This window comes from Athene noctua, chromosome 2 (assembly GCF_965140245.1).
Source record: "Athene noctua chromosome 2, bAthNoc1.hap1.1, whole genome shotgun sequence".
NCBI classification, from domain to species: domain Eukaryota; kingdom Metazoa; phylum Chordata; class Aves; order Strigiformes; family Strigidae; genus Athene; species Athene noctua.
The window spans coordinates 133,775,049-133,790,290 of record NC_134038.1 but is presented as its reverse complement, the minus strand read 5'-3'; positions in this window follow the sequence as shown (position 1 = coordinate 133,790,290).

The following is a 15,242-nucleotide window of genomic DNA, read 5'->3' as shown; positions in this document are numbered from 1 at the left end:
CATTGGATAAATTGCCTTAAAATAACACCTATCGAGCTGTGAACTGTTTATTTTGTACATCTGCGTACTACTACTCATTAAAAATGTACATTGTTTTGTGCTTCCCAAATACTGACTTTTGTTAATTGTTCTTGGAAGAACTCACAGTAGATTCAACTTTTATGAGATGTCTGGGGAAACAAAATATTCTGTCCATAGTTGTTTTTTTTCTTAGGGGTCCAGAACTATAGAAAACAATGATTCTATTAAACTGTTGCAAGAATAGCTACAAAAGCTAAATAAGTTCTTACACAAATTCTCAGTTCCTCTGAATTCAAACAGCCTACACCAGCTTATGACATCTGAGAATCTGAAACATAAATTCCAGTCACTATTTTCAAATAGTAGTGAACCAAAGAGAATGTGAGAATTTTTAGTTCAAAGCACAAAGTACTGCAGTTATGAAGCTCAATGTATTTTAGTTGGGTATATGCACATTTAAGCAGATGGGCTATGGATTATTAGGCTTCTGAAGTAATACGAGCTAGGAATTTACTTCAAGCTTGCAAATTCTCTGTGGTATTCCTCACTTTCCTTGGAACACATCTAGAACAAATTTAATCATTGTGTATTTGTACCATTAAGTTAACCTTTTCTTTTTGCTCCACCAATGAAAACGTTCAACCAAAGCAAATAGCATTATCAAGGTGTACACCTGTGTAAACATAATTCAGCCTTTCATGCTCCTATGCCAAGATTTTTTTATTATAATAATTGAGTGATGATCTTTGTTTCTTTATAGCTACTCTAAAGGTTGTTGTAAAATGTATTTCTGAAGTAGCAGCACAAGCTGGGTCTGGGGATTGACCGCCAGTATGATAGACTTAATTACTTCTGGTGAATCGAAAGGAAACTGTAGTATATAATTGAAATTTAAGAACAAAGGATGCTAATGTTCCAATTCTCTATTATGTACGTGCCTTTATAAATCTAGATTTCACAACATGATTAAAGAGAATCTAAAATATGAAGGAGCACAGCTTATTATACAAGCACATTTTGTCTGTACTTGAACTACATGGCAGCCTTTGATCTGCTTAATGACAAATCACTTTTAACTGAGAACAAAGAAGTCTAACTGTAATTACCACTTGGACATTGGTGATTTGTTTTAGTAGCTCCTGTCAAAGAATAAAAAATAAATAAATGGAGCAGCTACAGCCACTTGCAAGGTGCCTATGTACTTATTGTTTGTTGTGTTTTTAAAAGTCACTTCAGGTACTGCAGATAAATGTCCCCTTTTGTGATTCCCACCAAATAACAAGGAAGTCTGTATAAAATTTATTTGTGAACCAGCTGATTTAATCAACACTGAATGTTAAGCTATTTTTCAGAAATCAATAAAACCTAACAAATCGAGATTTTTACTGACATGAAAACAGTACTCTTTCTGGATTATTTCCCCTTACGCATTTTAGAGTTTGTGGATACATGATCTAAAATAAAGTACCAGACTTGAGGACTATGTGAGAAGCTGACTTTCTAGTAGACGACTTCTGGATAACTGACGAGTAACAAGGATAAATATCAAGGTGACTCTAAGCTTCCCTAACTTTGCTGATAATGCTCTATAGGATACTGTCAAGTTAGGTTAAGTAACCATCTTTTCCTAACTGCTAACAGACCACTGCTAAAATGATTGCAGCATTAGCTCAGACATTATATTGTGCTGCAACTGGTTGGGATGGAGTTAATTTTCTTCACTGCCTCCTATATGGTGCCATGTTTTAGATTTGTGACAAAAATAGCGTTGACAACACACCCATATTTTAGCTATGGCTGAACAGTGCCTACACAGCATCAACACCTTCCCTGTTTTTTCACTGTGTAGGCTGAGTGTGGGCAAGAGGTTGGGAGAGGGAGAGCTGGAACAGTTGACCCCAACTGACCAAAGATATACTACATACCATATAACATCGAGCTCAGCAATAAAACTAGGAGGGAGTTTTTCCAAAGTAACTGTTGCTTGGGGACTAGCTGGGCATCACTCAACTGGTAGGAGGTGGTGATTGCCTTTGCATGACTTGGTGCTTTCTTTTTTTCCCCTCGCTTATTAAATTGCCTATATCTTGACCTATGAGCTTTTCTTGCTTTTGCTTTTCCAATTGTCACCCCATCCCACTGCAGGATGGGGTCTTAACTGTCAGCCAGGGTCAACTCACAACATATATTCATGAACTACAAATATACAGTGTACAAAGGACCTAGGATAAAATATTAAACGTGACCAAGCAGCGAATATTTGATCTTTAGATACTGGCCAGTAGAAAGGTCAATGTTAAACATCAGTAATACAGCAGGAGAACAGCTTTTTAACTTTCTTCTCCAGAAGAAAAAACATGAATCTTTAATCTAACTAGCCTTGTTGTATTAAAGAATTACTGTAATTGGGAGTACTCTGAAGTGTTTCCAAATGTGTACACTGAATTGTGAGAGAGAAAAATTAATACATAGTGCCTGATAGAATAAACATTGCACAATATATGAAGATGACTTCAGAAGTCTAGGAAGATGTCTCAGCCATTTATAAACTTTTTGCCATGAAGCCATATTAAGATGCTATACAAAGCACTTTTATTATATCAATCTTTAGTATCTTCCCTCTATGCCAGACAGCCAGCCATGCAGATTTTTCTCTGCCTTGTAAGCCTTTGAAGCTTGACTGCTGAGTGAAGTAAATCCAAGCTTCTTATTTTTCCCATTTTCCAATGCCAAAATGCATTTCTGTCAGAAAACTACAAAAGCCTTCTGATTTTATTCTGCTCAAGTCTGCTACTTTCATTTTAGTCTTTCCTATGACTGATACATAGCAGAAAAACAGAGATAGTTCTAATACAGTCTATTAAAAGCAATATTAAAAGAAAATAAAAGGATTCTTTCCATGGTATAATTCAAAGTAGCACCACTGCTATCTTGTGGAGAACATGAAGTTTATAGAAGATGAGGATGCCATCTTTCCTGAACACATTTGAGTAAATTCTTCTAAGTATGCTTCTTCTGGTCAACAGCATCAGCAGCACCACTGAAGAAATGGAAAAAGGGAACCGCTGATTCGAAGGCCTGTATTCCTCTTGCCTAAGGTTTATCACATAAAAGTTTGCCATCTAGTCTATGCTAGTCACATCATCTCCCTCTATTGTCAGTGGAAGACAATATAATTTTCTGGAGATTATTTCAATATCCCTATTTAAGACCACTGTAGAATGAAGCCTAACACCCTCTTTCCAATGCTGGAGAAGGCTGTAACTCTCCACTGACCAGAGAAGAATCTTATGTCTGTCTAAAAAATGGATGTGGTTTGGGAGGGTTTTGTTTTATTTGGGATGAATCATAGCCAAAATCCACAAATCTCCTGGCAGTCCCTACATGTCCCTGAAATTGCAAGACTGGGATCATAATATAATCTACCAATCATTTTTCTTAATTTGCTGAACTCACTTGTTTGCCAAAACATTCACCTTACACCTACATCCTGCAGACACCACACCCAGGTATATTTTGGCCAACAGGACACTCAGCAAACTAATCCATTGGGTTCTCCTGATGTAGGGCTTTGGGTTCAGAAGGTGTCCTTCAGCTGAGCAGACTCTAGTACTCTTTTTTTGCATCATTGTCACATTTCCTTATCTTTTTAAGAGAGGGGACCTTGCAGTTGCTGAAGACAATTTTAGGAACAATGCATATCCTTGGCACCACTTCCCAATCTCCCAAACAGCTTTTACTCATTGTTTCTTAAGTACCAAGTTCCTGCTGCAGTCTTAGATCACCTGCTCCCATGGTCCCATAACAGTGGTAGCAAAAAGATGCTCATGTTTGATAAAAGGTACTGAGAATTGCCCCACCCTTTAGCTAGCACCATAAATACAAACACACATACATTTCCTGGCCTCCTCATTCTCGAGAGCTCCCAGTGGCCACGTTAGAATCTGCTATGGACCCTCCAGGATCTTACATTTTATCTTCTCACTTGCCTCTGGCTGTCTAAAACAGTGGATTTCTTTCTCTTTCTCCTGTTTTACAAGCTGAAAGATGCTTCTTTATGGACAGTGCCAACTGATCTTGATGACCAAGTCAGTACTATGTACGGATGAATCTGTTAAAGCATTTAAAATATATCCTTGTACATTCTATATGTGGAAAGGAGAAATAAATGGAAAGAGGAATACTGGCTTGTTTAGGTAAAACATTGTAAAAGACAACCACATCATTTTTTTTAAGCTTACAACAAGAAGTAGCATATGGCAAAGTACACTGGTCATCATGGATACTAATCCATGGAGACTAGATTGAATGGCACTGGAAAGGAAAATGAGAAAATACACAGGAAAATAGATATTTACAAAAAAGCAAAATCCAACAAAAGTCTGAATGTAGAACAAGATCTAGAATCACATGCTTTGTCAAGGGACTCCCTCGGGAATCCTACATCATATCTCTCTCATCCTTTTCTTTCTCCTGCAGAATCAGCAGCAGCACTTCCACTTCCCAAGTTTGTCTGCAGCGTGCAAAATTCTCTGAATACTACTGTAGGGCTCCAGTTTTGTTTCCAAAACATAGGATCTCTGACTACTATCACTGCTTGCTCTCTGATTCCACACAGAAGGCCTGTCAGTTTGAGAGCATTTTGAGCTGGAGGTTACAGAAAAGTAGGGCAATGTTTTCTAATGAGATACCAGAATTAGCAGAAGGCTCTTCTGAATGCAAAAGGCACAGCATGAGCTGAGCTACTTTCAGAAGTCTGCCCCTCTTTCAGCTTTACAGCATTGTGTGTAATGTCTGTTCTACTTTGGGAAGCCTCTGTGTTGCCATGGGCAAGCTGACATCGAAATAGAGAGTTCATTCAAGACTCCAGGTAGTCATATTCTCATGTGCATTTACCTCCACCCTCCCACAGAATACCTGTGTAGCTCATTTTGTATGAGAGCAGTTAGGTGACAGACCACATCCTTTCCTAGTATTTCAGTTGAGCTTTCTGTACCTTTGCTCAAGTTAGTCACCACTTCATTTGAAACTTCATTCAATCTTCTCCCACTCCTGTAGAATTAAGTAACTTCAGGATCTACTTCCTGTACCAGGTCATCACAGAAGATCACCACCCAAACCTTCCTGTCCCATGGAAGCACATGGCAAAAACCTGGGCTCCCCAGCCCTGTTCATCCATCACAATGGCTTGTTCCATGCAGTTGAGCCAGTAAACCATAAAATTCAGGTGTATCATTCTCCAGAGCAGAGCAGATCATCTGCTCCCAAGAGAGAGCCGAATATCAGTCTATGTTCAAAATGTTGACTTGGTTCTGGGATGTGGTCTGCTTCTGCAATACTTTGTTGCCTAAAGTCCAACTGAGTTTTAAGTAAATGATAAACAAAGTGGTTTGTGTTTTCTCTTTAACTATCCTCCCATTCAGTTAGTTGAGAGCATAACAAATTTTTAATCTCTCTAATCTGACTGTGCTTTTAAGAAAAAGCATGGTTAAGTCCAAGAACATGCCTTCAAGAGTAAGAGGAGATGGAATGGCAGCTATAGATTCATAGAAATCAACAGGTATTAGAAGCATCTATTCCATCTTTAGCTTTATAGGTGCCGTGCATAGGTGTTTCTCCTATCCACTACTTTCTACACGAAATGCGTTTCACAATGACTTTGATTTCACATTAAAGCATTCTAATCCAGTAGGAGAATCTATTTGCCTGAAGGTAAGAGGGAAAGTAAGAGAGAGGCCATATTGTCAAAACTTGCCCAGTCCTGCTAATACACAGGGAAAATCCAGCTGTCTCTTTTCCCGTGACAAAGTTATGGATAGTCTAAAACTGCCCCAGGCAATACATTTACTGTATACTGTACCACTACATGCTAGAAAACTCATTTTGAGCTAAGAAGATGAAAATAAATCAGTTTTGTAAGCTTGGTATAAAAAAATATTTTCCTTTTAAAAAATATAGTTTAACAGTGCAGCTTGAAAACCAACACAACACCAAGTTCTAGATTAAAAACCAACCAATTATAATACACAGACTGTCAAGAGTATTTATCATAAATAGGGCAACTTGAGAGCTTTTCATGTTCCAGACTGTAGTTTCAGCATGCCTTTGATTTTCAAACCAGAATAGTCATCCTAAGAGATTTCAGAAATAATCCATTTAAAGACAGAAGAGTATATGTGCAGGTGTCATGGCAACCCCACCAAGGCAGTGCAGATATTGGCACTGCTTTTACTGAAGTATTTATTTTTCCTTCAGGTCAATTAAATGTCTACTAAATGCTTTTTACTTCATCAAACTAAATTTAGACAAATGCAACAGTTGTCAACAATGCACTGTATGAAGCCTTTCCAGCAGGTCCTTTTGGATCCTTTTGTAGATCTCCAAAGCAACAGTTTGCTGCCTGACTTAGATGACATTTTATCAGGTTTAAAAAAAAGAAAAAAAAAAAGAAAAAAAAAAAAAAAAAAAGAACAAACCTAAACACAACAAACTACACCAAATAAGCACACAAAGAAACCCAACAACCAGAAGTTCAGTTAGTAGTTAAAAATGGTGCATGTCCATACTGGGTCCATTGTGCTCCATAATCCACAGCACAGCACTGGTCTTCTCCAAAGGGCATTCATCTGTTCTTCTGATGGATACCCAAAATCTGTATATGTTTGAAAGCGTTGGGTGACACCAGTCACCCAGTAGCCGCACTCAGAGCACTGAGTGATCATGTAACACCCCATGGATGGTGACCCCTTCCTTCTGCAGAGTTCAGGGTACAAATATATGCATGCAATTGCACTTCTCCGAATGAATTTCTGATCTACTTCATACTAAAAAGCATATTTTTAGAGAAAGATAATGTGCTTACATTTGACAGATAATGTTTAGTAACACAACATAAATTAGCAGGGCAGACAAGGAAAGCTCCATCGTGGAGCACACAGAAATTTACAGTCTCTGAAATTTCACCCTTCCTTCGGACTTCCACAATCTTTAAAAAGCACCTGCTTATCAGCACATGCTCTGCAGCATACTGTAAGGGCTCTGATAGAGCACAAAAAAGATAATTTTGTTATAGGCACTATTCATTATGAATTCACAGCACCAGATAAAATCTGCAGGGACAATTTGCAAGTGAGATGCTTACTAAATGTGGTTAAAATTTCTTTAGTCTTCCCTGAAGACTTACTATAGCTAAATGCATCTCTGTCACCTACTCATTTCTGAGAGATCAAAAGGTGAGCAGAAAATCCTGCGTTCCACTTTACAGGGTGGCTGTCCTATGCATATACTGCACTTCCTTCGTCTGAGAAACATCTTGTCAATGCAAACATTTCACATGCATAATAGTTAAATTGGACAACATTCAGTTCTGTAGGACAGAAAGGGCAATGCTTCTCCACATTATGGAAGAAAGCAAACACTGGGTCAAAGCTACAAAGAATATGATGTTCTGCTTCCTTTTCATTTGCCACCAAATTACTTGTATCTAAAATTTAACAGAAACATGGAAAGCCCCATAAGCGCACACTTGGTGTTAAACATTTATATCTGCACTAAATATTTCACAATAAATATTTTAATGCAGTGCAAAGCTAAACACATTCCTGTTGCCTTATTTTGAACATTTTTCTGTATTTCATGGGCAGAAATCAATGCCACACTTTTCACAGGTTTGCTAATGTTAGCTCTCAACTCATCTGCAACTTAGAAGATTCTCTACTACAATCTGTGGTCACTATTATGCAAAGTTAAAATAGGGTGTTTCTGGAGTTCAATGTTTTAACACAAGTATGCAGCCATACCAGTATGTCTGTATGTGTGTTCTAGTACAAAGAATTACAAAGCAGTCGATCAACTCAAGAAGTTTGAGAAATGTATACAAAGCAAAACCAAAAGATTAACCCTTTAAAAAATATTATTGCTCATTCACCATGTTGTATCTTTCAGTAAATAGCCCCCACTTCCCAAAAAGCAAGTTCAAGAGAAAAAACTGCTGCCAGTTATTTCAAAGGAATTTTTTTCAGAAAGGCCTGGATTGTTCCAAATCACTAACCTGAAGTTAATGCACAAAACCCACAACAAAGTTTTACAATTTAATTTTGCATGCAATATTTTTCTCTGCCTATGTCAGAGTAGTAACCAAAATGTTGCCTTTTTATTTCTACATCTTTCCCCATGTGAGAATAAGACTACATCACAAGAATGAGTAAGGGCTGAATAATACTATCCAAAATCCAGCTGCCATATGAATAGAAACAAAATAGTCATTACTAAAACATCATGACATTTAGTTATTTATAGACTCCATTCAGACATCACCACTAGTAAGACAGCACATGCTACAAAGCACTTTTTGAATAGCCTTTCAGAGTACTTGAGAGACTTATTTTACAAGCCTGGACCACCATCCAGAGAAGAGTCATGTATATAAAGATAAAAGTAAAATACAACAGACAAACACATACACTTGAAGAAACAAAAGACATCTAATCACTTCTCACATAAAAGGAGTGTTGAAATGTTTTCCTGTAATGCTGACATTCACTCTGACAGCCCTTCTCATAGAAGACCTATTACCCTCAGAGATGCAGCATTTTTGAAACGTGCTATTATTTTTTAAGAGACCACTTGAAGAAAAAGAAAACTCGTTATCCCCAGCTGGCATACCCAATTAATTGTATCTGTTTTTCTGGCAGTAAAGACTACAAGACAAACTTCACTCAGAAGTATCACTTTCCCTTTTTGACCTGACCAATTAATGTTTTCAGTGTGGTCCTGCCTTCAGGGCAAACTGATTAAATAATGTCTTTGCAAATAAGTGGATCTGTTCAAAAAAGAGCGTGTGAAATCCTGTCTCCACAGATGAAAGGAAGAATCAGCAACAGGCACTTATGAACAGCAATGTCCAAAAGTTTCTTTTAGGCTGTTCTTGGTCCAAAACCTTCTCCTCTCATTGCTGTTTTCAAGGTGGGAGAAAAGACAGACTCCCAAGGCAAGCACAGCACAGCATCACCCCCCTGGAAGCAGATCTGCGGCGCCACGTTGCACCATTACTCCTCCTTTGCTCCAGGTCTCTCATAACGCTCTTTTTCCCTTTCTCCTCGTGGTGCACACGCAAACTTGCCTACACAAGCCAGTAGCCAGAGGCCACTATCCAAAAGGTAATTTGGGCTCCCAAACAAACTCACACCTGTGCTTCAGTGGTGCTGTCCATATACTCCGCTTCACAGGCAGTGAGCCATGCTTCTGACCAGCCAATGCACAGGTCTCCTGCTCTGACAGGTCCACAGGCAACAGGCCAAGGGGCAAAGGGCCTGCAAGCAAAGATCTTCTTTCTGATAGAAGCGGAGAGATTATTTCCTACCATTTGTCCTGGAAGACACGATGTTCCCCAAAAGTGGGGAAGGAATTAGTGACATAGCAATTTTGGCCAGAGGCAGAGATCTGTGGTGACAAGGTATAACAAGGTAATGGGGCAATGTGAATGATGACTTCATCTGCCAGGCAGCTCTGCTGTCAGTGTGCTACCAGGGCAGTGGCCACCTGCCAGACCTAAAGGTGCTTTGCATCATAAACACTCCAGGGTACTTGGAAAGTAACATTTGATACAGTGGTTTTTTCCACCAATATTTTTACATGTAAAAGAAGTTGTGACTTCACCTTGGCTTTTTGTGTCACTTCCGTTGTCCACAATGAGATAGATACATAAACATCTGAAGGCAGGAACTGACACAGCAGCAACAGCTGTACCACCTCTGTTCAGAGATTAAATGAGGGCAGAGAATAATCACTGGTGTTTGACTCTCCCCCATTTTTCTGCCTTTGGGGCAAAGCTCTGTATTGTGTGAGTAGACCGTGTACACAGCAGCAGTGGTGATGTTAGTGAAATGGGGACTGTAGGATCATTTCGTAAGAACCATACTGTGCTCTACAACTACCTAGTTCACGAGCCACACATGAAGAAGTTTATTGGGGTACCCCCCTCCTTTCATTCTTTTTCTCAGATGCATGTTTGTTTACAATCTACCAACAGCTATTACACATGTCTTAACCAGTGTATCCAAAACCATCAGTAAAGATCAAGAGAGAAAACACAATTACTTTTTTTTTATTTTATCAATAACTTTTCAGACGTTTTTATGTAATATGTGATCAGACTTTGACCTAACTTTCACATCCTTGGTTAATAATCAGATTACCAATGCTATCTGATGCATAATATACACCATCAGATTGGGTGTGGGGACTTCACTATTTTCAGGACAGAATCACTGATGAGACATTATTCACCCAATAATTTTTCACTCTTATTGGCCAGGCTGCCTCACAGCACTGTCCATTTGTGTCCTTAAACTCAACATTTACCGTGTGAGATTTCAATTTCACTTCTGCACGTCATACATATTGCTCATGTGATTTCTTTATGTTCCACATAAATATTAGTCAATGGGGCTACCAGCCACGGGTATGATTTGATGTTATAGTATTGCACAAGTCTAGTATATACACAACATCTAGAACAGTGCTAATAACATCACTGTCAAAATGAAAGCTGAACGTGGTATCAACTCTACACATTTTTCCAGTTCCTCTGCCCTCCTACAGATAAAAATTTTTAAATTGGAGACACTACAAAGAGTTTAAAGGCCAAGTCTTTGTCTTTCCAGTCATTAGATGCATTCCTGAAATGACTGTAAAATTAGAGGTTCTGTAAAAAACAAACGTTATTCTATGCTATTGTTTTGAAAGGAAATATGTAGTGATATAAATTAAACATGAAATGCGAAACTTTGCTGTGAGGCTACTGAGTCAGAAATAGAGATGCAGATAATTAATGAGAATATCTGTCTTTGCATATTCACCTCTCTCTCCAGTAGAAGTCATTAATCTTTAAATGTGTATGAAAAGAACGCACAAGTCAGCACACAAAGAGCATGTACTAAGGACACTAAATAAATTAAGAACACCTCACGTGTCAGCATGAGTAACCCATTTTATACTTCTTATCTCTCCAGGCCACTTCTGCACAGTCCTCTTTCTGCTCCTGTTACAGGGACAACCAGGAATTCCTGGGACAGAGTAAAAGGAGAATCCCAGCCTCTATTCCAAATCATTTCAGCGTTTTCTAAGTATACATTAAGACGTCTTTTGGTTTTGATTAACCTATAAAACATTTTGTCTTGTAGATAGATATGCTTAAATGTCACAAAGGGGGAAAATCATAATTATGAATTGAGTCTTGTTAAGGCAACTTGTCTTGCTTCTGGCAGCAAGAAGTCTTTTCTTTCCATAGTGTTTAGAGTGAGGAAGAGATATATCTGTACTTTGAAGCTAAACAAGCATTTTTAACAAGACTAATTCTGATTGTAAAAATAAATAGTAAAGTGAAGAAATGACAATATCTAAGGGTTCTTACTTCTTATCTCCCCTAATTTCTTCAAACACTTCAAAAACGTAGTAGACTCTGTTACACCTTAAAACATGCTTTGTAAGGAACGTTTCCAAGCAGCTCATGGGTAGCTGGATATTTGAAATTCCTTAGCTCTTCCCTATACCAAACATAATAATTTTACCAGGTAAAACAGTTTCAGTATAAAAAAATGTAACTCAAGCCAAAACTTTTTTCTAAGATCCAAGTCTTTGTGCCTGATTACAATGGGCTGTGTCTCTTCACTGAAGGGCTAGGCTGCACTTCACACACTTGGAGTGAAATACGTCGCTCAGTTCTTTTAGTTCCTTCCAGGACCCTCACCTGGATTTTGAGGAAACCTATTCACATTTTTATTCGAGGTTGCAGTCAGGAAGCTCTGCACTGAGAAACCAGTGTGTTTCCTCAAGCTGCAAAAATTGTGCAGCTTGATGACTGCATACAGTGACACTTCCTCTTCTCTTCCTTCTCAACCACCTTATGGACTTCCACGTGATTATTTGCAGGCTCTGGTATCATATTCCTTCCGCAAGAAAACCTGGAAAGCTTCATACATAACTAGTTCTCTTACTGAATTTCTCCTGTATGAAAAGGAACTGTATCTCCTGCCTCTGGCTACACAACTCCAGCAACCACATCTCACACAGAAACCTTTGAGACAGTACTACCCTGACTTACATATTAGAAAATTAAGGCACAAACAATGAAGTTGACTGAAAATGTCTTTGTCTTAACTGCTCTTCAGTAAAGCTTTTCAATTAAAAAAGTTTTTGAAAAAAGTGTCTGATATTTGTAATATTTTGTCTGAAATACTTTATAAGTTTTTCATGAGTTTGCAAGTTTACATTAAAATTTCATTAAAATCAGATTATAGTTGGGTTTTTCTGGTTGAAAATTGCCACATGAGAAAAAATAATGTCAAATTAACCTTATACACAGATCAACTAATGATAAAGGAAAACTACAGCAGAGCTGAAGGGCAGTCCCCACACTTTGGCTTTAACTTAATCATGAGATCATCCCAATGTAAACCTTCAGACATATATATATCCCCATATATAACTTATCTGGGAATAATGCAGTAATATTTACTACCCTGAAAACAGGAAAGGCATTTCACAGCTGAAAAAAAAAAAAAAAACCAACAGTAAAGGTGTGAGGGTCTTACGTACTCTAAATTACATTTTAAATCTATTTATTCAGATGTATGTGAAAATAATATCTGTCTTCCAGAAATACCTTGTCTCTGATGGAGGATCTTGCTCTCTTTTATTTCTGTTCTCACTCTACAAAAAGACTTCATAAGAGCACAGATTTCCTTTAGTTAATATAAAAAAAAACATCTCTAAAAATTCCATGGGTATGAAAGCTGATTTCAAGAGCTAAAAGCTCTTTAATCAGGAACTTATACTCAACAGAAAACACAGCTGCAAAGTTTACATCTCGCATGACTATAGACAGCAGCTGTGTTTAAACCATCAGCCAGCAACTGCCCAGAACAGCAGCTCCAGCTCTTTGAGAACTGCATTAAAATCTTTTTGGTAAAAGCCTATTCCTGAGCTGCCTTTCAGTCATCATCTCCTGCTACCCAAACTACATTCCAGTAATAATCACTCCAAAACTGTGGCTCAAAAGGATTTGAGCTGATCAGGGAACAGTGGCTGAACAAATTCTTAGCCAGCAAGTGCCAGCTAAGGGCTGAGCTTTCACTAGCTAGCTTGGGCAGTTTGCAGCCGCTGAAGGGGAAAGCGCTTCCCCCTACAAAGCTCTCCCCACTCATGTCCTCACACTCCCTCTGCTTCCTTCACATCCATTCTGCTGTTTCTCAGATTCCTTTTGTGAATTAAATCAATTTGCTAACCTGGCAGAAAAGTAACCCAGCAAAAATAAAAATGGATTTTTTTTCATAGAGCTATTGAGTTGAATGGCTTCACAAAGCACAGTGCCAGAGCTGCGAGGGAGGAGGGCACGGGGATCAACCTGCAGGAAAACGCAAGAGAAGAGGTGGAGCAACACATCCCCCTCACAATAGAAATGCTACACTGGATCAGCTCAGGATTGCTCCTGAAAGGGCAACCTAAACCTAACACTAAACCTAACCCTAACAGATTTTTTTTTCCTCTGCAAATAAATACAGGGTAACGCTCACAATTCACATGAAGTTAGTCAAGGCAAACTCTTCTTATATCTGTCAGATCGCTATAAATGGGAAATATAAGTTGTTTATTATGAGGGATCCAATTTAGCAGTTTCTAATTACTCAAAAGTTAATGGGTTTAATGGCTAATTTCCTTTGCAAGACTTCCACTGACTTCAGTTAAATTAGGACCAAAGTCTAGAGCTTTACCATTGTATTCTTACACTAATCTTAGTCTTAGATGCACGCATACAAACATAAAAATACAGCCAGTATCTGATACTGAGAAACACCTTTATGCAAATAAAGTGTTTTGATATGCTTGCTAGCATATTCCTACTTCTTTTGTTATTTTTGATTCAGGCATTATTCCTGGTGGGTTTGACCAAATGAAAACATAAAGCCACTTGCACTAGAACACTTATCAACTCAGTTTTGCATGAAGCATAGCCACAGAATAATGAATTAGAATATTCTGGCTTTGATGTCAGGGAAAAATTAAATTAAACTTTCACTTCTAGGTGTATTTGGTTTCCCAGTAAATACAATACTGCCATGAAACCTTTAAGAGCAATGAGCTAGGACATAAATGAAGGGGGAATACTTCAGTACTTTTACGAATAGTCAATAATTAGTAACGAGAAGTGCACAGAGCTTGCAAAACAGCTACATTTTTTTTTCCTTATCTCACTGAAAGTCACATTCACAAAACTATTATAAAAATATTAGTGGAATTAGAGTTTTGATGCACTCTCTAAAGCTCTTTTCTTTGATAAAAACTTTATCAAAATTAGGGGTTGTTTTCAGCAACATTTACCTATTCCTTCCTTTTACACTGCCAAAATCATGGGTATAGATCAAGTCGCACTGACAAAAAGAACAGGAAAAAAATCTGTTTTTTAAAAAGCAGGTCATTCTTATTTCTTTTTCCCTTGGGTGATGTCACTGAACAGCACTGCTGTGCCTACTGTCCAAGAATACAATCTGTACTAGTTTCTTGGCTTTGTTAGTCTGTGTGGCTTACACTAGCACTACCTTCACTGAAATTTCCCGAATTTAAATACAGGCAAACTAGAAAGATACACTTCAGAAGTCCCCATGAGCAAATTAAAGTAGAACATGCTCCTTTGTATTTCAGATATCTCTCCAAAAAATGCATTACATAAATGAACAATGCCTAACACCCACCAAAACTCCAGCTAGGGTAGAACTGTGCAAACAAGACTACTCACAGAGTATTGGAGTATGCTGAACAGAAACAATTTTGCCTTTATAGTACCACAATTTTAGCTCATCATAGCTTTGCCACAGGTTTTCCTGATTAATGAGGAAGTTCCTGAAATCCAGCTTTATCATACCTACTTATTCACTCAACGTTTAGCAAACACATCCACAACATAGAGCACATGAGAAGGCTGCAGAGCACTCTGGTCACAGCCAAGGCTTAAGCTGTGACGTGGGTGCTAGGCTAGCAAAAAAGGAGGTGCTGCTGAAAGCTCCTCTGCTTCCTCTCTTATGGGATGTGCCCTCCTGCCACTTCCATTAAATTAAGGGACCCTGAATATGCAAAGTAAATCATTTAAGAAGAAAATTAACCTTGCTGGGGAAAAAAGAAAAAAAAAGAAAAAATAAAAAGGTGTTTTCTTTTTCATTATGCAG